Below are 27,788 nucleotides of genomic sequence, written 5' to 3' on the forward strand. Positions count from 1 at the left end.
ACAAGATTCAGTTCTTAGACTTCTGCTCTTCCCATTGTGCATACCTTCCCTTATAAGTCTCATCCAGTCCAACACAGCAGTGATATCAGCAAACTGATTTTTCCCGCATGTGCAGCTCTGCTGTTCTCTATTCCCTGTGCTTCGCTCCTTCATTTCCATCTGTGAGTTGACAGCATTCTCAAAGATGTCCTGAGACCACCTCAAGTGCCTCATGTATTAGGATTCTTTTTAAAATCCAAAACTGTTTGATCTGCTTGTAAATGTTTAACAACCAATTTTCTCCACCCCTGATATATATTATATATATTGATTGCCATGGGGTAAATATTCCCAGTTGGCTGACTTAACCTACCAGTGAGAATTGCTGACTGTAAGTTGCAAAGAGGTGGTTACAGTTGGCTGTGAGCTGGTACAAGCTGGCTGTAGGACCCTGGACAACCCTGAGGTTCTGATCACCTGGGAAGAACTGATGTGGGCAATCAAGTGTTAGTTGAAAGGGTAAATAACTCAATAGGAAAATGTAGAAATATTCAGTGTAAGTTTTGTTTCCAGAGGACATAGTCCCACACAGAACATGGGCACGAAAGAGCAAGCTTTCTTCAAGAATTTAATTCAGAAAGTATCTCATGAAACTTGTGTAGAAGTTGGAGAAATACAGACTGGATAACCAGACAGCTGCATGGATAAATAGCTCATCAAGTTAACGCTTCTGATGGCACACTCAGTCTGGCTGGAGTCCCTAGTGGCATGACACCCGGTTTAGTCTTTGGTCCTCTCAAAATGTATGGTGTGATTGTAGATTTTGTCATTACCCAAAGCATGGAGTAACTATTACAGAGGATGACACAGGAGCCAAACAACATTTTGAGAAAATAATCACCGTAACAGCAAAAAAGCATAACGGCAGTGTCAGACTCTGTATTATGTTTTTGTAAATGATTCTTTTAAGTTTGGCCGAGCTTGACAATACTTGTTGAGAGAAAGATATACAGGTTTTAACTGGTTGGAAATGCAATACAAACCAGTAAAGAATGATTCCTAAACCAGCTAAAGTTTTTTTAGGTGATTTTAATAGAAATGCAGCAATCCTGCGACTTGCCAGTCTAGGAGGTTTGAAGAGGGGCTCTGCTGCCGGTTATTCCAGGCAATTCTACATCCTGCCAGTCCACTGCACTATAGCCCAAGGGATCATCTCCTCTTTCCTAAGGCATCCTGCAACTTCATGTCCTTTCCATAGATCTGCCAACACTGCACCATTTGCTAAAAGTTCTTTCTCCCCAGTGAAAATTCATCTATGTTTTAATTTAACTTCTTTGTGTTCAATGTCAAAATCGGAAGTGTTTAGGTCTTTGGCCCTGCTTGGTCAAAGATGCTCAGACTCTACTGAGTATTTTTTCAGCCTTGGCTTACAGTTGTCTTGTGCATCAAGTAAAAGTTTACTGGCTAACTCTATGCCAGGCACTGTGCGTGCCCTGTCACATTCTTGATTTCTGCTTAGAAGTTAGTACTTTGAGGACAGAGATTATCTTGTTGGACTTTTAGTGGCTAACAGTGCTTAAGAAAGGGAGTTATCTCGAATGAACATAAACTAAACACACAAAAAAATATGAACTAAACTCATAATAGAATCGCCACCAAGAATCAGGTTTTTCCGAGATTTGGGTTTTTTTTCCGTACCAGTGAAGGCAGCCTGGCAGGAATTGTGTCATTGACCTTGGATTCTCACAAGCACCTTTGGTTCATGCACACATGGGCTAAGTACTGTGCTGGACTGTGCAGAGTCAAAATGTTTTATTGGAGACTTTTTTTTCTTCTGGAGATACACCTTTCAATTGTCAGACCTTGACAAGATGCTGATGGTTACCTGTGAGTCCTCCTTAGTGTAAGACAATCATTATTAGTCATATACTCGTGCTTTAGTTTGTTCTTGGGGGTTCCTAAGAGTCAAAACCCTCGGCAACAAATCGTAACTGTATTTTTGATGTTTACCAGTGATAAAGTCAGTTGAGAGTCCTCAGTCTTGGCTGGCATCTCCCTTGACTTTTCTAGTTATGCCAAAGGAAATCACAGCTTGGGTGAAGAAACTTCTTCTCATGGGCCTCTTTGGATTTGACTCCAGGAAAGCAGGAGGCCCGGGGGGAAGTTCCACAGTAATCTGTCCACCAGCGTGTCAGCCCAGGACCAACGAATATATGGTGATGAGCCAAGTGCTTACATTTTCTCTCTGTTCTATTGAAGTGAATGCATACAACAAAAAAGGAGGAAAAGAGAAGTCCTTAGTGAAAATCTTGAATTTATTTACACTTGTTCATTATGAGAGCTCCATAAGATTTTTTTGAATGGTACTTTTGATGATATTTCATTCATACAGAACTGACCTACTACTACTTTTGAGATGGTCAGGTTAAGTATTTTAATATACCTCTGAACAATAAAGCAGTCCTTCATTAAATATATATACTGCACAACAGAACTTGGATTAATGAAAATGCCAAGGTTTCTCTTAGCCTAGTAAGTTAGATGCTCCTTATTAAGTCATGGTAGGTGGACTGGCATCTCTCCATTCCCCTGTGGTATATGCTAACATTCTTTTAACTCTGGAGTCCAACATGTCTTTATCCATAGTATCTCTGTAATATTCATTGTGCCACTTATAGGAAGATGTCAGATGGGATTTCTGCCAATTGAGCATCTGAGCAGTTGAGTCACAAAGCAGTTCAGTGACTTGGCCAAGGTGGTGACCCAACTCGGCAGGAAAGCAACTAAGTCCTTTAAAGTCAGTGCTAACCTTTCCTTGCAGGAAGCTGTAATTTCTATTACTTTGTACTGTTAGGTTCACTATAAAACATGACTGGGGACTGTTCTGTTGGGCAGCCTTCCTTTCTCTTGCTGATAGCAGCTTAACTCCTGGCGCTTATCTCGGAACAGAATTTAGCTGTAATATTTATAGGATTTGCCATTGCAGGGTGGCTCCCATCCCCCACATTTACTCATGTACTTTGACTAATATTTGAAATGGGGGGAAAATTATGCTGGGGAAGAATGAAGAAGATTGAGGGACGATATCATTCTTAGTGCGCAAAAGGCAAGCTGACATGAGGAAAAAGGAGAATGCAAGTTTGATTGTTAATAGATGCTTGAAGACTCAGATCATTGTTAAACAGAATTCTGGTTTGCACGTGCACTTTCGTTTTTAAGATTCATTCAAATGAAATGTGGATGTGCTGGTGTGTGTGTGTGTGTGCACATGAGACGTATGTGCATGTTGGTTTATGTGACCATCTCTGGCTTTTCTTGGTGTTTGGAATATCTTAATAAATCAAGCTGCTCTGTCACTTTATTATATAAACCCCTCCATAAATGTAAATGCATTCAACTTCAGTTTTTTTAATATTGAGGTGAAACATATGAAATAATCCATAGTTAATGTAAAGGACATAATCACAATTTTAGGCAACAAATGGGTGTTTATAAAACCCAAAAACACCTTTGTATAAGAAACAGACAATTGGGACATTTAAGAAATCTAGTTCTCTTCAGAACGAAGAATTTACAAGTTGTTACTAAGAACCAAACTTCTATTTAAAATGGAGAATAAATTATAGCAAGCTGAAAGTATAAATTTTAGAAGAGTAGTTGAGAAAAAATCAGTCCTGGCAAGACACAAACACACACACAACTTCAATTTTTAAACAGTGAGGTATGTGGAAGTACTGATGGTAGTATTTGTAATCTAATTTTGTAAATTTTTATGAAGAAACCTAACATGCCCAATAATACTAATCAGTAAATCCTACACTCTGAATAACAAATGATATTCTTGACTTTTGCATTTTCTGATTGCAGTTACTCAAAGTTGTCCTTTCTGGCTCTTCTGGGATAGGATTTTACTGGGGGATGCATATGGGTGTGGTATTCCTATGTTTGTAATTTAAATACAGTCTTGCTCAGCCATCCCTCTAGCTTATTTTCCACTGTCACACTGAAGACGCATGTGAAGCCCTATATTTTATCACTCATTAAGTCTAAACAATGACTCTTGGTCTTTGAGTTCGTTCGTAATTGAACGCAGGTTGTTTTTGTTGCACTGGCAAGTCTAATAGTGTAATTTTTCATAAAAGAAAATCCTTGTAGAAGTGTAAGTAGTTTGCAATATATCACAATCATGGGGTTCCATAATAAAGTGCTAATTGTGACTTGGCTTTAAATGCTACATTTTGTATGCAAAGTGGCCTGCAGGGAGTTACTTTGTGTACCATTGGGAAGAACACTAACATTAGTTTGTAATTTGTTTGAAGTGGCACACCATTATTACTAATATATTAAATGTAGTTTATAGAAAAATATTGCTTTCTCATGGAAGAGAAAAATACTTTGCTGTACTTTGAAGGAAAACAATGACGGGCTAGACTGAGAACCCCAGCGTTTCACACAGACAGATGAGCATGACATCTGCAGCACATTAGTTAATTAAAATCTTCATTCACACAGGACTTTGTGTTTCATATACTCATAGCAAAGACTGTTTCTTTAAAAAAAAAAAATCCTCATGCTGGTATTTCCCCCCCTTATAAGTACTTAATGTGAAAAATACAGACAGGTACCATGGCCTCCTTATTGTCGTAGGTGGGTGGTGGAGCTGAAATTTGCTTGAAGAGTAACAGTTTTATTTAGAGTTGCTAATGGTAACTGAGTGATTTGAAGTGTGTATATACATGAGCTATTAGACAAAGGATGACAATGGAATACTTAACCATTATCTGGCCTAGTTACAAGCGGTATATGGAGTGTAGACAGAGCAGGGATCCACATTTGTCTCTGTTCCACTTGGTTTCTGAATTTAAGGAAAAGCGGTCATTTTATTCCTTGATATTTATTACATGCCATGATTGTAAAAAGGCAAAGAACAAACACAACAAAAAATCGAAGTAGTCCATCACATTTCCTAAAAGAGCCTGCAAGAGCTTTTCTCCTCCGACCCAGGGGGTGAGGATGAACTAGGGCAAGATGGATGAGCATCAAAGCAGTTTACCAATGTTTGGCTTGACTGAACTTGGAACCCCACCACTGACAAGATGCCACTCGGCTGGAATTAACTTTCTGTGGACACTTGGAAATGCTCATGTCCTAGTTGTTAACAGGTCCAGAGAGTCAGTAAATCATGAAACACCTTGCAAACACTAGCTGGCAAGACATAAAGGCCATTCAAAGTGGTTTCAGTGGCTTTGTTTTATTTTTATCTAAGATAATGTTTATATACTGCTTGAGCCATTGATTCAGAGGGCTCATGATAACTGTTTCAACACTACTGTTACTTCTAAAAAATTAGTTTCAGATACTATAAGGCACAATAAAAATCCTGTTCACCCAAGGTATATCTTCTACTCTAACATATTTGTGTTCTACACAGACATGGTGGCCAGGCAAGCACACCCAGTCTCATGTGTCACAAGATCACTTAGAAGTGTGTGGTATGGGACGCTGTTAGCCAACAGTCTGAAGGCAGGGGAGTTCAAGAGGGTAATTGCTTTGAAGAATAAATCAGCAAGTTCACACTGGGGCTGGAAAACAAAGCCTCCCTCAGCATTTTAATAGATAGGCAATCATTAATTTTATCCCAAATTACAAGCATGCTTATAATGTTTCAACCGCTGTTGATTAATTGTTGTGCAGCAATAATGGGAGGATGAGAAAATTTTGTTGATGGAAAGTTCATAAGGGTCAGCAAATTTACATGGAACACAGCTGTCCCTTCTAACCTCTAGTGAAACTGGCAGACCATAGCTCTGCCATGAACTTGCTCTTATAGGTTATAGGATGCAATATTTTGATTCTTTTCCTCCACTTTTTAAAAAATAAAGCAGGCTGACTAACCATTACAGCTGTTGCATTTTTTAAAAATGTGAATGCACTTTGTAACTAATATTTCAAGGGAGTTCAAAGAGTAGGGAACAATGGTGAATCTATATGCTCTTTATGCATAAAGTCTGAGGTCGTGGAGATCTGTATTGTTGTCATTAGACACCATATTTAAAGAGGGTGCATGGGAGTGCTACCTACTAGATTGACATTTTTTAGACCTTCATCTTCTTTGAGCCTTAGTTTTACTGTCTTGAAAATAAGAGTTCTTACTTTGTCACAATGTTGGAATAATTGGAGAAAATACATATCTGAATATAGAGACTGGTCCATTAAAGATAGGCAGTAAATATTCCCCTCTCCTTCCCTTTCTCTGACCTCCAAATGAATGTAAGATTAAAGAGACTGGTTTCCTCAGCTGAAAAGCAAAAGAAATTAAACAATAGTTACCTTTTATTTCTAAGTTGTATTATTTCTTTATCTGCAATGCATTCTGATCTAAGGGCAATTGAACAAAATTATGGGTATTTCATGGCAAAGACCAGAAATAATGTTTCACTGAAGTTTTTCCATGAATATGTGTACATATGTGTTTAAGACATAGCAATTCATGTAGTAAGGTTAAACCTGCATCTAAGACTTCTGAATCATTATAAGAAGTAAAGAAAAAAATCAAACCTGGAAATAGTATTTTTTTAAATCTCATAGCTGTGTCAAAACAGTATCTGGTGCAATTACTGTTTAAGAGTATTTTAAATGGACTACTGAGCAGCTGAAAGGTAACATGTAGCATGTGGACCAATTCGAACTTTAAGTCTCTGGGACAAAAGATTATTCTGATAATCACAGCTACAACTTTGTTAGGGAGAGAGGAGCTGCCTGTATGGCCTTAGCCAATGTGGATTCCTATACCCCACAATCATGAGAGCTCCAGTATTTCTCTACCCATCGTGAGTTTGTAGGATGGCGTGAAAAACACCTGGACAAGCAGTCAATCAGTCACGTGATTGCTGCTGTGGCGGCTGTCTTGAGATTCCTGGTAACTGAAGAGTCAGTTTACTGCCATTGTTTTTTTTTTTTTTTTGATTCTTAGAGTTGGCTATTGTCAGGGGATCACATAAATCAGTTTTGCTTCAAATTGGAAAGGTGGAAATGCAGGATCTCAGTTTATTGAGAACACAATAGCAATAAAGGGAACCAGTATTCAAATCTCCTGCTTTAGAAGATGCTCCGTTAGCGTTTACTAAGGCCAGCTGTGTCAAAGCAGAGGTTCTGTCTATAAGCAAACATTGCCTGTTTAACTATCCAGCAAGAAATGGCTAAATTCCACATGGTTTCAGTGACTCTATGTCTCTAACTTTGGGAATGTCCTCATTAGGATCCCCAGAGCCTTACAGTTTAGACTTCTTCAATATATATTTTTAATTTTTGTCTTTAATGTATGAAGGATTCCCTATAATAAGCTTCCAAAGCAATTTGAGTATGCCCCTCTTGTAGCACTGAATACATTTTACTTTGGGAACATCACAGGAAACAATGTGAGACTCTAAAGTACACCACCAAAATGCCTACCATTATTTGATGCCATTTTCTTATCTGCCTGCCCTGTTTCTTACTGGATTTTAAGTTACATAAAGGCAGGAATTTAATTTTTGCCTTGAACATAATAGATACTCAGTAAAGACACTGAATGTATAGCTCTTCTGACCCAGGGGGTGAGGATGAACTGGGGCAATGAATGGCTGGCGCACGGCAGGAGGGAGGCCACAGGAACAGGCTCCTCAAACACTTACTGCCAGCTTGGGACTTTCATCCTGCTCTTTCTCTTCTTTGCCCTCTTTTCAAAGCATAAGGGATTCCTCCTGCCCCCGATCCTGCTTGCGTTTGGTACCATTCATCTCCCTTTACCACACAATGAGGTGGGACAGTTGATATTCTTAGGTACCATCTTGATCAAATCTACTCAACTAAAGATATCTGCTTGCAACTTGAATTTTGTCTCTAATTTTTATGGAATCTCCTTAGGACAGGGAGAACCTAGTGTTTGTATCTGACCCTTAAGCGGGGTATCTTGCGTGCCTGAATTGGTTTCCTGGATTACCTCTGTGCTCAACCAAATGCTGACCTCTGGCAACTGCCCGGTTGGAAAGGCCCCAGCCTCCATTGATGAAGACTCCAGAAGTGGCCTCCACCCTTGCATTACTAAGTGGAGGGCCCAAATGTTAATATGTAATTTCAGAACATACAGAAAAATGTAAATTACTATAAGCTTCAGGACAGATGTCAAAAACAAAGGATGTGGGTAAGCTAGCTTATACTGGAGGATAGGGGAGGCCTGGTTGAGAAGTAGCATTTTAAATGGAGACCTGAATCTGAAGAAACAACAGAAAGTGATACGACATTCCAGGCAGAGAGGGGGCAATGCTTGGGATGGGCCTGGACCAGGCAAGGGCTTAGCTGCTTCCATAACTGCAGACCCAAAACTGCTGGAAAGGAAGATAACAGGATGATTTATAGGACCAGCCTAATCCTTCAGGTCCAACTCTAAGCAAGACATCTCATATAGCATTCTAAAAGGGAAGCCACAGATGGGGCTTGATTCTGAAATTGGCATGTTCCCAAACATCTCTTGAAAAGGTAAATAAATTGTTGTGGGAAGATGAAGAGAGGCTGGTTTTCCGATGTAGAGGTCAGAGTTGTTGGGGTGGGGGGCGGAAGGTACGATAAGAGAAGAGGTAGAAAGAGATGTGCAGAGCTGAGATTCTTCAGTCGGAATGAAGAGTACTGTGTGTGTGGCTGGGTGTAGTGTGCACGGGAGAGGAAGTGTCAGAGGCTATCTGGGTTCTCAGTCTGAGCAATCAGAGGTAAAGAAGTATGTTAAAGAGTGAAACAGGTAGGGAGGTTGTGGGTCCAGAAGCTGGTTTCAGATATGCTAAAGTTGAAATAAACATAGCACCCTACGTGAGGTATCCAATAAGCTTAAAAACTGTCTAGGCTGGAGACACGGGGCACATGGATCACTCAGAGACATGGTGCCTGGCAGCTATTGCTTGTGCCAAGTGGTCAGCATCTGAATCCCTGTCCCCGTTTGGATGTTCTTCCCTTTGTCTTAGCACAGTGTAAAAATCTCTCTCCCACAGGAATGGATACTCGATCCATTCCCAGCCTCTCTTGCCACCAAAGCTTTGGGATCTGCCCATCAGATTCACCCACTTGAGACCTTTATTCAGAAGCTAGAGATGAGAAGGGAAATGTCAGAGCTCTTGCTCCTGACGGGTCAGCAATAGTCAGAGCTACAGGCTTGAGGTGTGGCTGCAGAAGCGACAGTGGTGCTGGTGGCGGGTGCAGTAGAGTTTGAGCCGTGGAGCAGCAGCGATAGGAAAATTGGTGTCAGTATTGGGTCTGACCAACTCCATGGTGTGGTCTGGGGCACCAATCCTGGCAGCTTAGCCTCATGTTTGCTTCTCCCTCACCCCCAATAATTTGGTGACCTTCCCTAAATCCTTTTAACAAATTTATTTTTTTAGCTTTACCAGAGTTTTCTTCTGTTATTTGCTTCTAACAACCTCATCTAATATACAGTGGGGCTGAGTGGGATTTCTTTGAGAGAGAATAAAATGTGAGCAGAGGTTTGTAAGAGCTCTTTGTATATTGGAAATTGCAAATATTTATGGGTTTTTTTGGTCAATGAACCTGTTTCTTTTTTGTATGAAATTTTTTTTTGTTTTCATCTCCTGATATTTTATTGCTGGTTTGATAAGTTTGTTCTTGTGTATTAGTGTTTGTGCAAAGCCAGCATTTAAACTGACATCCTCTCTTCTGTACTTTTCTGGTTTATAACTGGACAACTACACAATTAAACATTGGCTCTTTAAGTGGGACTGGTTCTCAGTGGTATCCTGAGTGTGACGGACAGTGGTTTGGGGAGAGAGCATAAGTCAGAAAATTATATGATCACTACTTCAAGGTGTTCTCTGCTAACCTGAGGGTGGGTGGAAGCTTTAGATTTTTAGAAGGGTGGTTTTATTGCAAAGTTGACTGCCTAGTGTTTAGGAGGGAAGGGAGCATTATCTGTCTATTGACCAACTGTTGATAAGCTAACCAGCTTTCCTATTTTAAATAACATCTACTTGGTGATATTTAGTTGGGCATTGCTAGATCTATGTAGTGTTTTAATAGAGGACTAGGGAATTCTTGGTTTATCCCTGTATCTTAAAGTACCCTAATAATGTTCAGGGATACCCGGTACTTGCACTGGTAAACATGTCTGGTATTTGCCTACTGCAGCTCTATTCCTAGGTTATTCTCTAGGTGTGCAGAGGAAAAAGTCAGACAGCTTCACATTTCTCTGTCCTACCTGCATGCTGGTTGTTTATAAGACATTATAAACAACTCTTTGCAAACCTCTGGGAGAAAATGGTCATAAGAGTTCAACGTGGTGCATTCTCTATATCCTTGAGATTTGCAGCAGCTGCTCTAGGAAATAAAAGGTAGTCTTGGCATCAGAGAATTCACCAGAAACTTCAATATTTTCTGACGGTTAGAAATTTTTGGCTACCAAGTGGGAAATATTTCTCTAAAGCATAGCACTTGAGAAAATGCGACATGTCATGAGAAAACTGGCAAGCAGCAGTCACCCAGATTCTCCAAAGTGTGGTGAGAGTGGCTGATGGTGACGTGCGCACCGCCTGCCCGAGTCTGAAATCTGCAAACTGAACCACTCCGGTGACTCAGAATTGCCTCCAAATTTGTATTTCCAGGGTGGGTGGATTCCTTTTTGTGTGTGGAAAAGGAATTCCCACCTAGGACAGGAAGAGAAAACGGATGATCCAAGATTTTATCAAAAAACAGAAATGGGCAGGTACCAACATTCAGTGCTTTTTGGTGAACCTGTTGCGCTGACTGGTGTTTTGAAGGCTGGAAGACTGTCAGAGCAGTTGCTGGTTAAACATTTAGCCATTTCAGTCAAAATGACATGGGAGATGATGCCATTTCTCCATTTTACCACTTTAAAGATTTTAAACATCATACATTTTAAGATTTTATGTCTGTGTCCATGGCTGTAGATTACATTTGTTTAATATTCAATGCTGTCTGACCTATACCCACTCACATTGATATATATATATATAAAAGAAAACAGGCCATTTGTAAAAGTAACTATCTTTTCTCCTCTTCATATTTCTTAACTTTGCAATAACACTTAGACGTCTGTGTATACTTACAATCTAGAATCATTACATGTTATAAAAGATGGATGGCTATGTTTCAGTAGGAGTTGTGGGAGATTTCCAGGTCTTCTGGTATCCATTATTTTCTTAGAAATAAATCTGACAATCAAACATTGGGCCTAAATTCAACATATTTTGATTTTTCATGGTAATTAAAACTTAAATGAATGTTAATATTCAGATTTCGTTCTTAAAAAAATCTCCATGTAAACATGGATTGGTTTGTATCTCTTTTGGGTACATGTCCATGTGTGCTTCCATTATAAAAATGCTAGAAAGGCTATGCAGCAAATGAAAAATGAGCCACAGAGGTATATATTAGAACAATGTAAGTGTACTAAATAACTGACAGCCTCTTTTAGCAATTATGTTGAAACCAAAGCACACACTTAGAAAGGTGGAACACGAGGATATGCGTGTGTCAATTTTCATTAGAGATTTTCCCTTCGGCACTGCTGGTTTAGAGAAAGCCTGTGCTTGGTAGACCCAGTCACCTGCCCAAACAGGAGACCTGGTCTCAGATGGGAGGAAATGAATCCTGTGCCCACTGTATCAGCTGGCATCATAGCAGAGACTAGCAGTGCCTTGCAAAATGAAGTTTTGATGCCCTTGCCCTAAGATAACTTCAGGCCTGTATCCTGTTTGCCAGGTCTGGTTAGAAGTGATGTTCCTGCCCGTTTTCTGATCACATGTTTCATGAAGACATGAACAACCATGGTTGTCAGTTGATTTGTTTAGTGCTGACCTCTTAACTCCAAGTTCACATAGTATATTTGACCTGGATTTTATTAGGAAGGTGGATGGTAGTAAAAACATACTTTTTCATATATTCTTGAATTCAGATTTCCTTAAAAGGAAAAGAAAATCTGCCTCTGTGGCTTAATTTTCTTCTGTTAATTACTATTTTCCTCTGTTAGTAGCAGGTATAGGCTATTAGTTCAACTCTTCTCAGTTAAATATTGTTTAAGTCTAAACTTGAGATTGTTTCTCTAAACTTTTCTAACATTAAAAAGAAAATTACGCAGAAAAAGTTTGATATAATTTAAAATGGGATAAGGACAGGGAAAAGGTAGCAAAGAGACTATCTTTTTTTATTCTGGTTCCTTCTGTGACCTCTTCTTCCCAGTCATGACTTGCATGCGAATCAGTGAGACAGCTCCGGCAGCTCCCACCGTTTTGCTTAAGACGGTTTACAACAAAATTGAGGGGAAGGCATAGAGCTCAGCCGTATTCTCCACTGATCAGTCCCCTACATTAGACAACCCACGGTGGGGGTGGGGGGTTCACATGAGAACGGCTCTGGGGAATCCTACCAGCACAGTAACTGGGGATGCGATTAGGTGAGAGCCAAGCGCCCCCTATCCCAGGGCGCAGGGGGAGGGATAAAAACTGTAGTGATTCTTTGATCTGTCTGAGTTTGAAGTTTGAATGGAACAACAAGTCCATTTATAAATCAATTCAGTGTGTTTTCTGTAGGAAGCACAAAGCATTTCATGTCTAGCACACTAGACATATTCATCCAGGAATTTTTTTTCGTTTTTTTTATTCCTACCCAAATATTTCAAATGCAAACTTCCAAGACGTTAGAATGTCATATGAATAATTGATGTCAATGCTGCTTTCCAAGAAATCCTCTTTTATTTAATGTTTGATCCCTGTTTCAGTCTTTCCTCCCCATCTGGCAGTTGTCACTTAGGCAGATGGCCACCAGCTGGGAGGGCAGCCCGCATGTCTCCGCCCAGGATCCATGGGGCTCAGCAGACCTGATGCGAACATACACCACGTCACAGCATTAGACGGCCACAGGCTCCGACGCTGCTTTGTCAACCTGTCACCACCTGAACACTCCTGCAGGGACCTCCTTTATGAATCTGGAGCTTGTCGCCTTTTTCTGATGTCATGGTATCCGGGTACTGGCTTCATCCATGAGAATGTAGCTAATACTCCTACACAGTTCTATCCTCCCCTTTAGGAGGGGGCACACACAAAACACAAAACAGGAAGAGTTGCAGTAATAAAAAGGGTGGGAAGAGAAAAATTCTTTAAAGAAAAATATTTTGACCAAAGTCCAGACATAGTTTAATGTTGAAAGAATAGGCTTATTCTACTCTAATAAATGTCTATATTATGACCGCTTTGTCCCAAATTTCAAATCTTCATGATCTGTGAAGTACATACTTCGCTGCTGGGCTTCTGAAACAGATTCCTGCCTGTGTCAGAGGTTTTCCTGTTACTCTGGGATCTTACTGCCCAAGTCACACGTGAAAATTACTCTTCATTGGTGTCATCATGGCAGCTGCTCTGTGAGAAGCCTGTTGTTGGTCTTCATCCCTGAGCTCCTGGGTCAACCAGAGGGAAGAGATTCTACAGGAGAAGCTGTTCTTTTTATAAACACCACCACTGCTTTTCTCTTCCTTTCCTCTTTATTATAGGTGTGTATTCATGGAGTGGGGGCAGGGCAGAGCTGGAATAAAATTAAGATGCAGAGTTAGTCCATCCCAGTATATTTGTGCATTTCTTTGTATATATCCACACCTGAGACAGACCTAGGTGCAGGTAGCTGAGGTGCTTGGATTTTTCTGAATCCAAATCAAACTATGTATAATTTCCCCCATGTGTTCTTATGCAACGAGCATGTTATGTTTCAAAACGTCCTGTTTTTTAATGGCTGCATGCTTTAAAAGTTTACAGCTAGACCATACTTATTTAAATATTCTTTTAGCATTAGGCATCTAAGTTGTTTCTGATTTTTTTAAAATTATAAATAACATTTCAAAATAAAACACATTTAGCCATTTTATTTTAAGCATGTGTTTGAAATTTCAATTCCCAAGAGTGGAAATTCTGGACTCAAGGAAGTGTACGGTTGTAAGATGTAAAAAATTGTACCCTGTTAAATGTCTCAGAAACATCTACCAATGGTGAATGAATGCTTGAAAGTCCCATTCGATTGCTTTCTGTGAGGCCGGCCAGTCTGCCTTTTTTATCTCTGGCCCTTGGCCCTGCCATAGCTTTGACCTTCTCTGTCAGAGCATCCTTGGGGTTTTTTTTCTTTTGCTTAGGTGCCCTTAGATTGCAACATTCAAGGCCAGCAGATCACACGTGCATCCTATGGGAACCTTACCCCTCTCTGTTGTCTGCACACTTTAAGGCCAGAATTTGATAAGAATAATTCCACAGCAGGTAGAATGGTCATCATAAAACAATCCAGTTTCTCATTCTTTTTGGTTGTGGTTGATGAGGCTGACTTTAAATGTACGTTGATCTTTCTCAACCACAGTTTCCTTGCCCATGTAACCAGGGTGTGGCATAGTGACATGTGTGTCCTTCCTACCATGTGGTACAATGTAATTTTAGATTTATCCAAGTCAGTATTTGAGTAAGCTCTGTCACACAAATTGGGCCATAACTAAGGACTGTCTAGTCATTTCTCACCTATTCCTCCAGCACCCAGCACAGTGCCTGATGCTCAATCACTGCAGGTTTTAACGAATGAATGGATCGATGACTCCCTCCCTGCCATGTAAGGATCAGATGAATGTGAATGTGTTTATAGTCTTCTCCATTATTTAAAGTGCTTTCAAAGTACATTTGACTTCCCTCAGCCAAGACAGTCGGTCCTCAAATGTTTGGTGTGTGGGCGTCAGGTTAATTCGGTTGGACAGCTGTGCCGGTGACCGGGTCATCCTGGAGGTTCTGCATCTGGTGTAGATGTGTCCTCCTCGAAAGTTTTGAAATCCCATTTTAAGGTCTTCCAGTCTGGAATATACATTCTTGCTCTTTTGTGTCTGGTGCTGCAGTTTTCATGTGCAACTCTGAAATTTTCTGAGATGAAATCAGGATGTGCAAGGTTAGAGTAACTAAACCCACCTAAAGGTGAAGAAACTGAGGTTTAGGAGAGTCAGCATCTTGCCAGAGGTCTTACAGAAATTAGTGTCAGAAGCAGGACACCTGTCAGTCTTACCTATTCCAAAGCTCCTATTCATCTGACTAATAGGTGGTTTCATCCATCGTTATTGCTTAGAAATAACTGACAAATATCAGAAAGTCTTAAAATGTTAGCCATTCAATTATTGAGTTAAAGTATAAAATACAGCTTTGGTAAGTGAGTTAATTCATGAAGTCATTGCACAAATATTCATTGTTGCTGCTAGTCTTAGATTCCCTACAAGCTTATTATTATACAGGCACATGTTTTTATTTTCCAGAGCCTAAACTGGAAAAAAAAAAATAAGCGCTTTTTGCTCCTAATGTTCTGTATTTTTCTTCTTCTAGTTTTGGATATTGTATGCTTCAAAGGTTTTCATTATAAAGTTCTCTTGGTTTTCATTCAAGAATCATTCATTGATCATTAACTCTTTGTCATGTCAATTTGGGAATTCAACTACGAACAAAACATGCCTCCTATTTTCCATGACTTCAAGCTCTTCAGTCACCGGTGTGTTACTGCTTGAAAAAAGACTCCCACTAACCAGGACGAGAAATACAGGAGCATAAATGTGTGTGGAGGGCTGTGGAAGGAAGTGATGTTGAAACTGTTCTCATGGGGCTCTGCTGGATATTTCCAGCAGCAGTGGGACTAACAGTTTGAGACTAGGAAAGATACCTTGTCTGGAGATAAAGAATTAGGCGATCATAGTGAGATGGCTCAGACGGAGGACAGACCTCTAGGGAATCCTCCACCCGCACGGACCAAGCAGAAGAGAGGAGGCAGCTGAGAAAGAATTGACACTCCATTGAGTGATGTCCCAGAAATATTAGAGAAAAGGTTTCTAGGAAAGCAGATGCTGAGAGATGAATTGAAGTCAGGATGGAAGTGGGGGAGGGGGCGAGATGAGCAGACTCACCTCATGATGCTTGGTTGTGAGAACAGTGAGTAAAATGGTCATGCGTAGAGGGCGACCTTCTGCAGTCTTGGGTAGGGTGATATTTGAGCTCAATCCAGAGCCCATAAATAAATGGCTCATGCTGAAAAAGTCATTTTATTTATATATATTGTTTCAGAAAAAAAGTCATCAGAAAGCAGTAATTTTGGGTTTCTCCTTACTGATCTTTTGATGTTGTTCTTTGCTATAAAACTGGAAGAATTCTCCAGGTATCCCAAAAACATACTTATTACCCTGCTTGTATCCTGTGGTTCATCTGCCTAAGCAATTCCCTCTTGTATTGAGGAGATGAACTGTTGAAGACATTATTAAACACAGGTACCCATTTCAATCACAATGGAGGTCTTATCGTAGCATGAAGGAAAATTCAATGGAACAACCTGTCTACCAGCTTTTAAAGTGCAATTGGCATAGGAATCATGAAGTTCTCTTTACATTTCTTACATGTGGTAAGCAGCATGTCTCCACTATACTCTTGGTGAAAACGGCATTGCAAACATTTGTATATAAATGTCCTAAAGGGGTTATAATCAGTCTTTCCAGTGATCAAAACCTTTAGCCCTGTGACTTTCACACCCATCATTGGTTACGCAGAAGTTGTAATGAACATCATAGTCCACAGATCTGTTATTTGTATATATACTTTTGTAATTTTAGAGATGCATAAATGAAGTGTTGAACATTTATTTTATATTAATATAAAGTGGCTTATATGTTATGTGTAATAAAACAGGAATAAATAAATGACATGGTCATAGTCTGAATCGGCAAACAACTTGTAGATACTTTTGAATCTGTCTTGGTAGACGAAGAAGTGGCAATCTGGTCACTATGTTGACCGTTGTAGATTCTTGGATACCTAAAAATATGTAGGGAAGGATTATTTACTAGAGAGAAACTCTTCAGCAACTGTTTGATTAGCTACATTAGGCTATAGTAATGTGTAGATGCCACTAAGAGGTCAAGCCGGAGTCATTCTTGGCCGCTGTCTGCCTTGGGGACCTGATCACCTCGTCTCCCATGCCATCCGTGGTTAACAAGGTTTTAGTGGAATTTATTAAACATTGAGACATTTTTACTTGTACTTTCACAAAATGTAGAACTTGTTTTAAGAATTTTTCCAGGCTTCACTTTTTACTGTATTTGGGAACCTACTAATCTGCTTTATTTACCTATTTTGCTTAATTTTCATAGCTGGCTTATTTTATCAGTAAGTGTTTGATATGCAGATTTATTTATTATTGCCATCTGTTTCTGTGAAAGCTATTTAAGTGCTAAACAGTTGCCTGAATGACGTTCAGGTCTGTATGGGGGGTAATTTTGGAAATCAGAAACCCATAAAGACAAATACTCTATTACTTGAGACAAAGATCACACACAAATTGGCTTATTTAGCATTTCACTATGTTCCCCCCGCAAGGGTGCCATCTGTAGCTGGAAGAGTCCAGAGGATGTTCTGTCTTTTCAAAATTGTTAATAAGCGTTTTCTTTTACTACATTCTTTTCAACATATCTAGAGTATTACCAGATTAAGATTATAGCTCAGCAAAATTTATTTAGAAATGCTAATTAATGTCTGTTATCTCCTCCACATCAATACTCGTAAGCTATGTGTACAAAGTTACAGCAAAATTAGATATAACCACACATTTCACTGGGTTCAATTTCCAGGAGTCCAAGTTGAGTGGGAACTAGGGTGTCCTGACTTGGTCAGAGGTGGTCATTTGGACAGTAAATTGGAAGGAATGAATCTTTCAATCCAGTCTCATTTTGCCTTATTCAGCCATTCCTACCTTCTGCCTCTGTCTTTATTTGGTCTAGAATATTCCTCGGAGAGTATGACAAAATATAAGCATTCTACCTTTCCAGTTCAAATTTAACATTCCCCCTACCCCCACCTCCCTTGATATTTCTATGTGTTTTTAGTAATAGTGTGTGCCTCCTAATGAGTACTTATTCCATTTTAAGCTGCTAGAATGCAAACTTGAAGTCATTTCAATATCTTCTTTGCCATTATTTTTCAAAATTGTTAATTTTTATTCAATTAAAAAGTAAACATGAACAGCTATTGCTTACATAACAAAATTTTATGAAGCAAAAATCAATCAGGAGGTCAAACAAGTCCTCCAATCTCTCCCACTTCCTTTTCTCATTTAACAATAGACCATGGACTTCCAGGTCACCATTAGAGATCTAATTTATTATTTTTAATGTTCAAGCTTTTTATCTATTTCCCAATGATGAATATCAGAAATTTTCCTGGATCTGTTGTAATTGTTACTGTTGTCATTTTTATAGTATAAAAATACTGCAATAAATACTTTATACGTATATCTTATGTTTAATATACTGCAATGGATAAATACCTTATGTATATATCTTATGTTTATCTCTGGAGGCTAGCCTTCTAAAAGGCTACCGCTGACTCAAAGGCTCTTTGTGGTTTTAATTTAAGTATTTTCAGAATATTTTTCAAAGCTATAGCAGTTCACTTATGTACCAGAAATATGTCAGAGAACCATTCCCCTTCATCCATATCAGAATTGGATCTTATTTCTTATCTAAAAATTTTTATTCTTGTACTTAGGACAGAGTTATACATATTCCACCAAGATCTGAGCATGCACTAAGTCACTTTAATATTCTGAAGTTATGTTTTCCTTTCAGTCAACACTAATTTCCCTTATTCATATATAGATTCATAGTTTTTATTTGTAATATAATTAATTATAAAGTTGAATCCAGATTTAGATCAAATTATGTCAGTGTGTATTTGTACACTTGAACACGAACATCTTTGACTTTTCTTGGTTCTCATCCCTACTTACTGATACCTTGATCCCTCCCCTGACGTTTGCTACCATAGTTACTAAAAACAGCGCTTTGTATTAGTGGGACGCTTTTGTCATTGTTCCACTTGTATCAACAAAATGCAACGTCAGACAGGTGTAAAGTGCTTATGATAAATCTGGATTCTTAAAGATAGGTATTTTCTGATATTTCCCAACCCTGCACAGTTATTTCTTTGCAAGGCTCCTTGCTGAAAAGCAAATGCTCAAGTCCCTTTCACCATTACTGCTGAACGATCAGATCATTTATGGTTTACATATAGGCCGAAACACTGGTCAAAGTAGTTAAACTTTTAACACTAATACGTTCCTGGAGTTTATATGTGGTATAAAACAGATTTTCAAAAGTTTTGATCCTTACAATCCCCCTGTGATATTGGCATGATGGTGTCCTTGATTTTACTGGCATAAAGACTGAGGGTCCTCGAAGAGGGTTTCAATGGGTTTGTTAAGGATTTACAGCCAGTAAACACAAGAACTAAGATTGACAGCAGGATTTCTTGATTCTAAACCAAATGGTCTGAAACTGGTTCTCAGAATTATCAGTGCACACAGATCCTTTCCATACTTCAATGTGATGAGACTTACATAATCTGTGTATCTATTGACCATGTGCTCTGTTTAATGCAGTTTCAGTTAAACTTGTCTTTTATTAATAATGGAAACTGAATTCTACATACAATTTGTTTTGAAAATTAAAAACCATTTAAACCATGAAGTTCATAGTACAATAAAGGAATTCCGTAACTGTTAGAATGTTAGGAATTTTTCTCTATGATCAAATTTTAGTTTGAAAATAAATGTCACTTCAAGATCAACCCTGGGGGACATTATACTAAGTGGAAAAAGGCAGATACAGGAGGACAAATACCACATTGTGCTACTTATATAAGCCATCTCAAATGGCCAAACTCATAGAAACAGTGTGGAATGGTGGTTACCAGGGGCCGGGGGAAGGGGAAATTAGGAAGGACTACAGGGCACAAAGTTTCAGTTCTGCAAGATGCAAAATGTCGTAGAGCATCATGCCTGTGGCTGACGGTACTGTTGCATATATGTAAGATCTGCCCTCACAGCAAGTTTTTAAGTGTTTTTATAATAGGGCAGGAGGGAACTTGAAGGTGATAGGTATGTTTACGACATGGATTGTGGTTTCACGGGTGTGTATTTATCTCCAAACTCATCAAGGTAAATATGTAGTTTTTCAAACGTCAATCATATGTCAATAAAGAGGTGTAAAAAAAAAATGAGAAGAAATAATCAGCCATGGAAAATGTTCCTGACTTTCAAAATGTTTGCGTGTGCATATACATACTCACTTTTCATCTCTATTCCTATTCCCTACTAGTTTTTTCGTAGCTTTTGTACATAATAATAAATTCTATCTTTTTAGAGAGGTATGTATCTAGATTCAGATATCCACTATAATTACACATTTGTAGTGCGGAAGGCTACACTGTCAATGTATTCCCGTGCTTCCCGAGTTCCTTGAGGCTAACCATAGTGTTAAGATGCATTTTTCAATATGTTATCAGTTTCCTGTATTAAGTGAGCCCCCTATTCTGCTTGGTAATATATCTTAAATACAGGAGGATTGTAGCATCTTGAAGTTTCTCTGAAGAAGCTCAGTGCTGTTTTCGTGAATCCATGTAATGCAATTTTCAAATGAAGGATCTCCTGTAAGAAAGAAAGGGAAACATCTACCATTTTGCTTACCTCGGTTCTACCTACCTCAATAATATTTCTCCATGTGTAATTTTACAGGCTCTTAAATTGACACTTAACTCTTGTTGCTGTTTGAGCAATGGCAGCCTCTCCCTGGTCTTGTGTTTCAGCCTTGCTATGTCTGTTTCGTCTAGTCTGTAGTTTGGCTTTGGTCTTGAATAAGCACTTGCTTCGTTTTTTGCTGTTGATACTAACACCAATTTATTAAAGGGTAAGACACCATATGTTCATTTCAGAAATATCAGTTCCATTTTGTTCATTTAAAAATTCCAGTGTTTGTGAAGCAGTGTATTATTTACTTCTTGCTTGCAGTAATTTGTATCCATTCCATTTTTACGTTTTGACTTAAATTGTTTTCATTTTCAAAGAATTTTATCACTTAAGATTTTTAAGATTTTGTTAAAGGGATATATTTTTATTTTAATTACACTCATTTATTTCAAAACAGAGAAAAAGTGGAAAAGATGAACAACAGAAACTTTTGTACTTAAGCATAACTGAAGAAATTTGGCATTACTTTTTAAGACCTACCACAACAAGGGTCAAGAATTGCTATTTGAGTCTAACAAAAGGTGATGGAAAATAACATATAATGAGCAGAATCATGTATCAGTTAATGGCCATATATTAGTGTAATTGTTTATCTTGTACAGTTATGTTTGATTTTTACTGGTGTGTATTTCAGATCTTAGAGTCAAGTCCAGGTAACCCTGTCCCATGGAATTTTCTACAGGCAAAAACAAATTTAACTGATCCCACTTACATTTTAGTATTGAGTTACAGGTGTGAAGTATGGTGCCATTGAAGTTTAAATGTCTAGTAATAAGGTTGACGCATTGTTTCCCCTTACTTGAGACTTTTATGCCTAAGAGTGGCTCCTCCATACCCTTAAAACTGCTCATCAGGAAGGTCAAATTGCAAGTCACAGAGAGGATAAAATTGGTAAACTGGATAATCTTTGAGGAAATTCTTGGTCTTTCTAAAACCTGCAGTGATGTTGTTTGATCCTTAAGCTAGTCAACTGGATAAAATGGGAATTTTTTTGCATAGATGGTACACCTGAAGCATAAGTTTTGTTTGTGACGAATATCAAATATCAGATCTACATTGCATACCTAAGAAATGTTCTTGAAGAAAACATATGGCTCCATCTGAAGTACTGGAGTCTCATTCTGTTGTTTGAGTAGCTAGTCCAGGAAGTGGGCGGCGTGGGGAAGGAGGAAGCCTGTAGCCATTTCTTAGCGTCATGGTTATAGGAGGATAGATAGCAAAGGACCTTAGAATAGAAGACATTTGCAGTAAGTTGTTTTTTTTCCCCAGAGAGCAAAATACTAATAATGGAGTAGGAAAGTCAATGTTAAAGGTCAACTCCAAATACTTATGTTTTTTACCAAGATTCTTGGTAGGCATAGTGATGTTGCATCTCCCTAAATTCTTAATTTTCTAAGAAATACACAAGTGTTAGGCAGAAATGGAGTGAAGCATTGTTTCCCATTACTTGAGACTTTATGAATCTACATTAACTTGGACACCTTGATAAAAAGGATGAATGCTATACATTAAGTATAGATGTTGAAATAGAGAAATTACAAAGTTTTTGGTCAAATTGGTGATTAGAAACTAACTTAAAAGCCATTGTGAATTAGTTGCTGTACTTTACCCTCCGTGGTTTCATTAAGGCAAACCTGATAACATTTCCTATTTCTAGAATTGGCATGTTCTATATCAGATTGCCATTTTTAATATTTTTACTTTGGCAGGTGATATCATTTGATCCATATTGGACATAGACTTTCATGATAAAAGTACTTTTTTCAGTATTTAATTTTTGAAAGCACACTTGCAAATATTTCATCACTATTAGTCATTGTCTGGATCTTACATACCAGTTATTGAAAACTTTCTTCCTCTGCAGAAAAACAGTAAAACAGTTACTACATGAAAACCTTTCACTTTGAGTATTTGAAACAGAGCATCAGTTAGCTGAGCCAGGATGAATTCCTTGAGCTTGAAGCAACCATAGAACTCACAAAGTCCAGCCCAGTTATCAGCTACCCACTGTAACTGAGATGCTTGACCACTTAACTGAAGGATTCCTGTAGAATGGCAGCCACTAGTCAGCCATCACCCAGCCTTACCGAATTTGTACCAAAAGTTGCAAAGATAAATACCAGATTGTGTCTATGGTATGCTGTGGTGTGACACTAGCAGAATTCCAGTGTAATAGGAGATATTATAGAGAGCAGGCTACAACCGAGACTCCATTTCCAATTTTTAGATGGAATATTTCTGATCATTTACTAAAAAGGAAGAAGGTATGTATATCTTAGGTGTATGGTGAGTTGATATTTAATATATGTACAAACGCAAATGTATGGACAGAACACACTAACATATTTCCATTTTCTTAGAAAAGAGAATGAAAACAAAGTAGTGACCAGAATGTGCATGCACGTGCGTACACACACACACACACACACACAGTCATGACGTCAAAGGCAAACAATTGCCTGTGTCTTTTTTCCAACTCTGCAGGATGTATTGCTTCGTAACTTACTGGTTACAGGATTGGCCTGGGTGTGCAAATTTTAGTGGACACCTTGATAAAATGGATGAATGCTATTTTATTAATGTGGCTATTGAATCTTAATGACAGAATTCACAATTTTTTTCCCCTCAATTCAGTTCAACCAAAATTACATGATATTCCAATCTCTATGCAACACAATGCAGGGTATGCAAAAATGAAAATCCTTAAGGAGTTTGGGAGTCAATTGAAGAGGTAGAAAGTGTTTATAGAACATATTCAGTGTTCTAATAGAGATACAGACACATACACATGATCAGGTTTTATGGAGAAGGGAGACTGCAATGTCTGTTTGGTAGAACAGATCATACGAGCCACCAGTCAAGCAGTGGCATGTTAACTGAATCTGACTGGTGGAGATGGGAGGAAAGGGCAGTTCAGGTGGGGACGGTGTCGGGAGAGGCGTGGAAAGCAGGCTTTGTGGGGAGGGCGGGAGACTTTGGGAGGGGTCTGAGGCAGTATACTAGGAGGTGACAGTAGGAGAGCAGGGATTGGTCTTTGGAGACCTTTGCTCAAGATTTTTCCTTTGATCTGAGTATAGGCGATAATCCTTAAGCCTTCTGAGCAAGAAAATAAGAGTCAAGCTGCACAATGAGGAAAATCTCATTTCAATACAAAGGATAAAGAGGTGAATGGGATCAGAGCCCTAAAGCCAGCAATCGTTAGTCATTCTATTTGAGAGACAATTACCAATCACTGGTTTATTGAGGGCTAAGTGGGGTCAGTAATGTTGGGAATTATATCAGTTTCCTACTGTTGCGATGAAAAACCGCAAACTGGGTGGCTAAAAATAACATTTTTTCATAGTTCTTAAGTATCACCGGTTTTATGTTCTCTCCAAAACCCCTGTCGGAGGGTCCTTGCTTGCCTCTTGCAGCTCTGGTGGCCTTAAGCATCCCCTGGCTTGCGGCTCTGTAACTCCAAGCTCGGCTTCTGTTTCCACAGGGTCACCTTCCCCTGTGTCCCTGTCCCCTCTCTTGTAAGAGCACCGTCATGTTTGTTTGGAGCCAACCCTTAATCACGTCTGCAATGACCTGTTTACAAAAGAGGTGTCCTTCACAGGCATAAGAGGTAAGAATTCCATATGACTTTGGGGGACATAATTCAACCCATAACAAGAACGGACAGTAGAGCCTGGTGGGAAAGGCAGTGCCGGGCAGGGCTGTTCCATGATGTAAAGGGTCAAGAGGAGGCCTCCAGGTGGGGAGGGGAGAGAATACACAACCCCAAGCGTCAGGCCTTTGGGAAGGACAGAGAAGGAAGACTGGGTGATCTCAACTACGTGACTTCAATATTAGTGAAGTTTTGATGGCAATTGTGAGCTGATCCACACCAATTACGTCAGTCAGTGAGGGTGAAGGGACCCCTAGCAACTGACTTGTAGGCAGAAGCTATACACAGTCTTGACCACAGCTTAACTACCACAACCACGTTGTGTTTATATCTTAACACAGATACTTAACGATTAAAGCAACTAGCTTTAAAGGAAACCAGTCTTCCTAGTCAGGTCAGGAAATAGTCCTCTATTTCTAGCTGATGGAGGGGGGACAGGGATGGGGGAGGAAGACGGGAGAGGGTTTAGGAGATGGAAGTACTGCTGACCACGGCTCTAGGTATGAGGCCCTGCACATCGCCACCGTGATGCTGAATTCCTGGACCTTATACCTCATCATGTGCGGACACGAACTCTGTGAAATCTTTAATGAGTACTGGTCATTTCAACAAAGAAAAATTATTTCTGGCATAATTTATCCAAAAAAGCCTATGTAACTTGGTATTAACATATCTGCTGTAGCTACTGTGCAGATTATGGGTCACTGATTAATATATTAATTATATATAAATGCTAACAAAGCAACTCAAATCAAAATTACACAGGAACATGACCCTGTTTATCCTGAATCATTTTAATTACCAAATAGACAATCTGCATCCTTCTGAAAACCATCATCTCTCAAGCAGTCGGTGGTGTGGCTCTCCAGGAAGGGCAGAGGTCAGGGCTTCGGAAGAACAGGTGAGTTCTGAGGACGGGGCCGGAGCGAGCTCACTTTAGAGAGTACAGCGTAGGCAGAGAGGCCAGGCGGGGGCCTGGGAAAGGCCATCAGAGCAGAAGACAGAAAAGCTGGAAGTAGCAGAGGATTGAGTGTTGGAATGCCAAGCATCAGAGAGGATGGGGAGCTGTCTTTGAAGCCGATGAGGAAGACAGTCATAATCTTCAAGAAAGAAGATACTGCTGTATAAAGATGACAGTCCCATTAAAATTACATTACGTTTATTTAAAAATTAAAATTATTTTGCTATTCAAGTAACTGAGCTCTCTTAAAGAGGGACTGTCCTTAGATGGGCTGAGAGGGTCGGGTTGTGAATAGTCACATATCAAGCCTACAGGGATCATGAGAATTAGTTAGCACTAATCCTTTGAGGGCGATGCCCTTCCTCCACCGCATCCCCTTTAATCATGGTTTGCAGTGTATTTTGAAATTGTGATTTTGTTTGCTAAGTACTCTCCTCTCACATTCCCCTCAGCCCCCTCCTAATGCTGCAGGGGCCCCTCTCTCACATTGCTTCCCGTTTTTCCTGGTCCTTGCCCAAAACACCTGGACCAGCCAGGCTCAGAGACATTCTGCGCTCTCTGCCCTGCGTCAGTGGAGGCGTGAACATGAGTTAGCTTAGGTCATACTTCTCTTTATTCATCATTTCCCGGACTTGTTTATTTGTCCACACTGCCCAGATCCTCTGGAATGATCTTTCCACAATGAGATCTTCCCCTTCTCTTTAGAGAAAATCCAATTCTTCTCAAAAGGGTTGGTCTTCTCCAAGAAACCAAGGCCCCATGGACTCAGTCCCCAGCAATCCACTTCCCAAACTTTGACAGGATTAACGTCACAAGCAGGAGGGTGAAGTTTGCCAGGGTTTCAGCAGACCAAGCGTGGGGTGAACTGGGCTGTCCACCCTCTTACTTTCCTTGTGGGCTGATGTGGAAAATAAGGAGTGTTTTTATTGTCAAGCAGAAAGTTTATTTAAATGCACACATATCTAACAATAATAGTCCTCAGAGGCAATTTAGCCTAGGAATATTTTGAGAATAAAATTAATTTTTGAAGACAATTATCAACACGAACCCTATGTTCAAAGAGAATCTATCAAGTTTATGATACCATGGAGACCTAAAGCCATGTCCTTATTTTTCCTATTTTTGAGAATGTTCCTCTGGACTTCTATAGAAAGAAGTGGGTCCAGTTACTAAGCTGTTTATGATGGCAATATAGAAACTTTACAGTTGTGAAATTTGAAATTATAGTTGTCTGCTCTGCCCAGATTACATTCCTTGTCAGGTGGCTCTCCACCGTTTCTCAGTGAAGAAAAGCGACAGAGCTTTATGGTCACCCTAACACGCAGCCGTCTGTGGGTTGAGGGTGAGGGTGGAGGTAGTTGTTTTCTTCACATTGCACAAGCATTCATCTTGGACTGAGGTATTTGACCATAACCTGAGCTGGCTGCCTTTCTAGAGTAAACAGATCCATTTGCTCTGTGGTGAAAGCTTCCTGCATTGCATGGCCAACTGATGGCAGGTCAGGGGGATCACTTTTACAGATGCATCAATAATATAATGTAAATGGAGCACATCAAAACAAATAGCCATCTGCAGTGAGCTCCATGCACTGAGTTCTGAAAGTTAATGATGCCTTGTTGAAGAAGTAACATGTGAAACTCTGTGGCATATGCCTGGTGGTGTTACATGATTTCATAGCCCACAAACTATGATGATTCAGGGTTCTCAGAGGTATATTTCTCTGTCTACATCTGGTATTGATCCCTTTGTACTGTCTACTAGTTTGGAGATTAAGTACTTGTTTACATGAACCAGAAAATGACCAAGAGAGGAAAAGATCATTGAACATGGAACATTCAAGCTATCTTTTTCCAGTTTTATGGAGAAATAATTAGCATAGATCTTTGGATAAGTTCAAGGTGTACAGCATGATGGTTTGGTTTACATATGTTGTGAAATGATTACCACAGTAAGTTCAGCTTTTATCTTAGATAAAATAGACAAAAGAAAAATTCTTCCTGTGATGAGAATTTGTAGGATTTACTCTTAACAACTTTCCTCTGTCACAGAGCAGTGTCACAGTGCTCATGGCATTGCACATTACATCCCTAGCACTTATTATCTTAGACCTGGAGTCTGCACCTTGTGACTGCCTGCCTTCAATTTCTCCTTCCCACAGTCTCTGCTTCTGACAGCCACAAGAGTGATCTCTTTGAGTTTTTATTTTTTAGACTCCTCACGTGAGATCATAGGGTGTTTGTCTTTCTCTGTCTGACTTATTTCACCACTTAGCATAATGCTTCAAGACCCACCAGGCTGTTGCAAATGGCAGGATCTCTTTTTTATGGCTGGATAATATTCCATTGTGTGTCTATACCACAACTTCCTTACGCATTCATTGACAGGCACTTGGGTTGTTTCCATGTCTTGGCTACTGTAAATAAGCAATCTTCTAATTTTATAACGAAATTTACTTTTTGAAAGTCTGGGTGCAGGTTTGCTTTTAAAGTAGACTTCTGTATGCATCTTTAATCAACTGGTTCATCATACAGTTGCATGAATTGGTAAGAACTGGCAAGCATACACCTTTTACCAGGC

The 27,788-nt window shown here is 39.4% G+C and overlaps 1 long non-coding RNA gene across 1 annotated transcript in view; it reads left to right on the forward strand.

Annotated features, from left to right (window-relative positions):
• The window catches only part of LOC140843488 (uncharacterized), an 87,919-nt gene extending 63,717 nt beyond the window's left edge, over positions 1-24,202 (forward strand). Inside the window, exon 3 of the long non-coding RNA XR_012121315.1 lies at positions 24,083-24,202. This is a non-coding gene — a long non-coding RNA (uncharacterized lncRNA). The remainder of the gene's footprint in view (positions 1-24,082) is intronic.
• Positions 24,203-27,788: the final 3,586 nt, after the last annotated feature.

This window comes from Manis javanica, chromosome 9 (assembly GCF_040802235.1).
Source record: "Manis javanica isolate MJ-LG chromosome 9, MJ_LKY, whole genome shotgun sequence".
NCBI classification, from domain to species: Eukaryota; Metazoa; Chordata; class Mammalia; order Pholidota; family Manidae; genus Manis; species Manis javanica.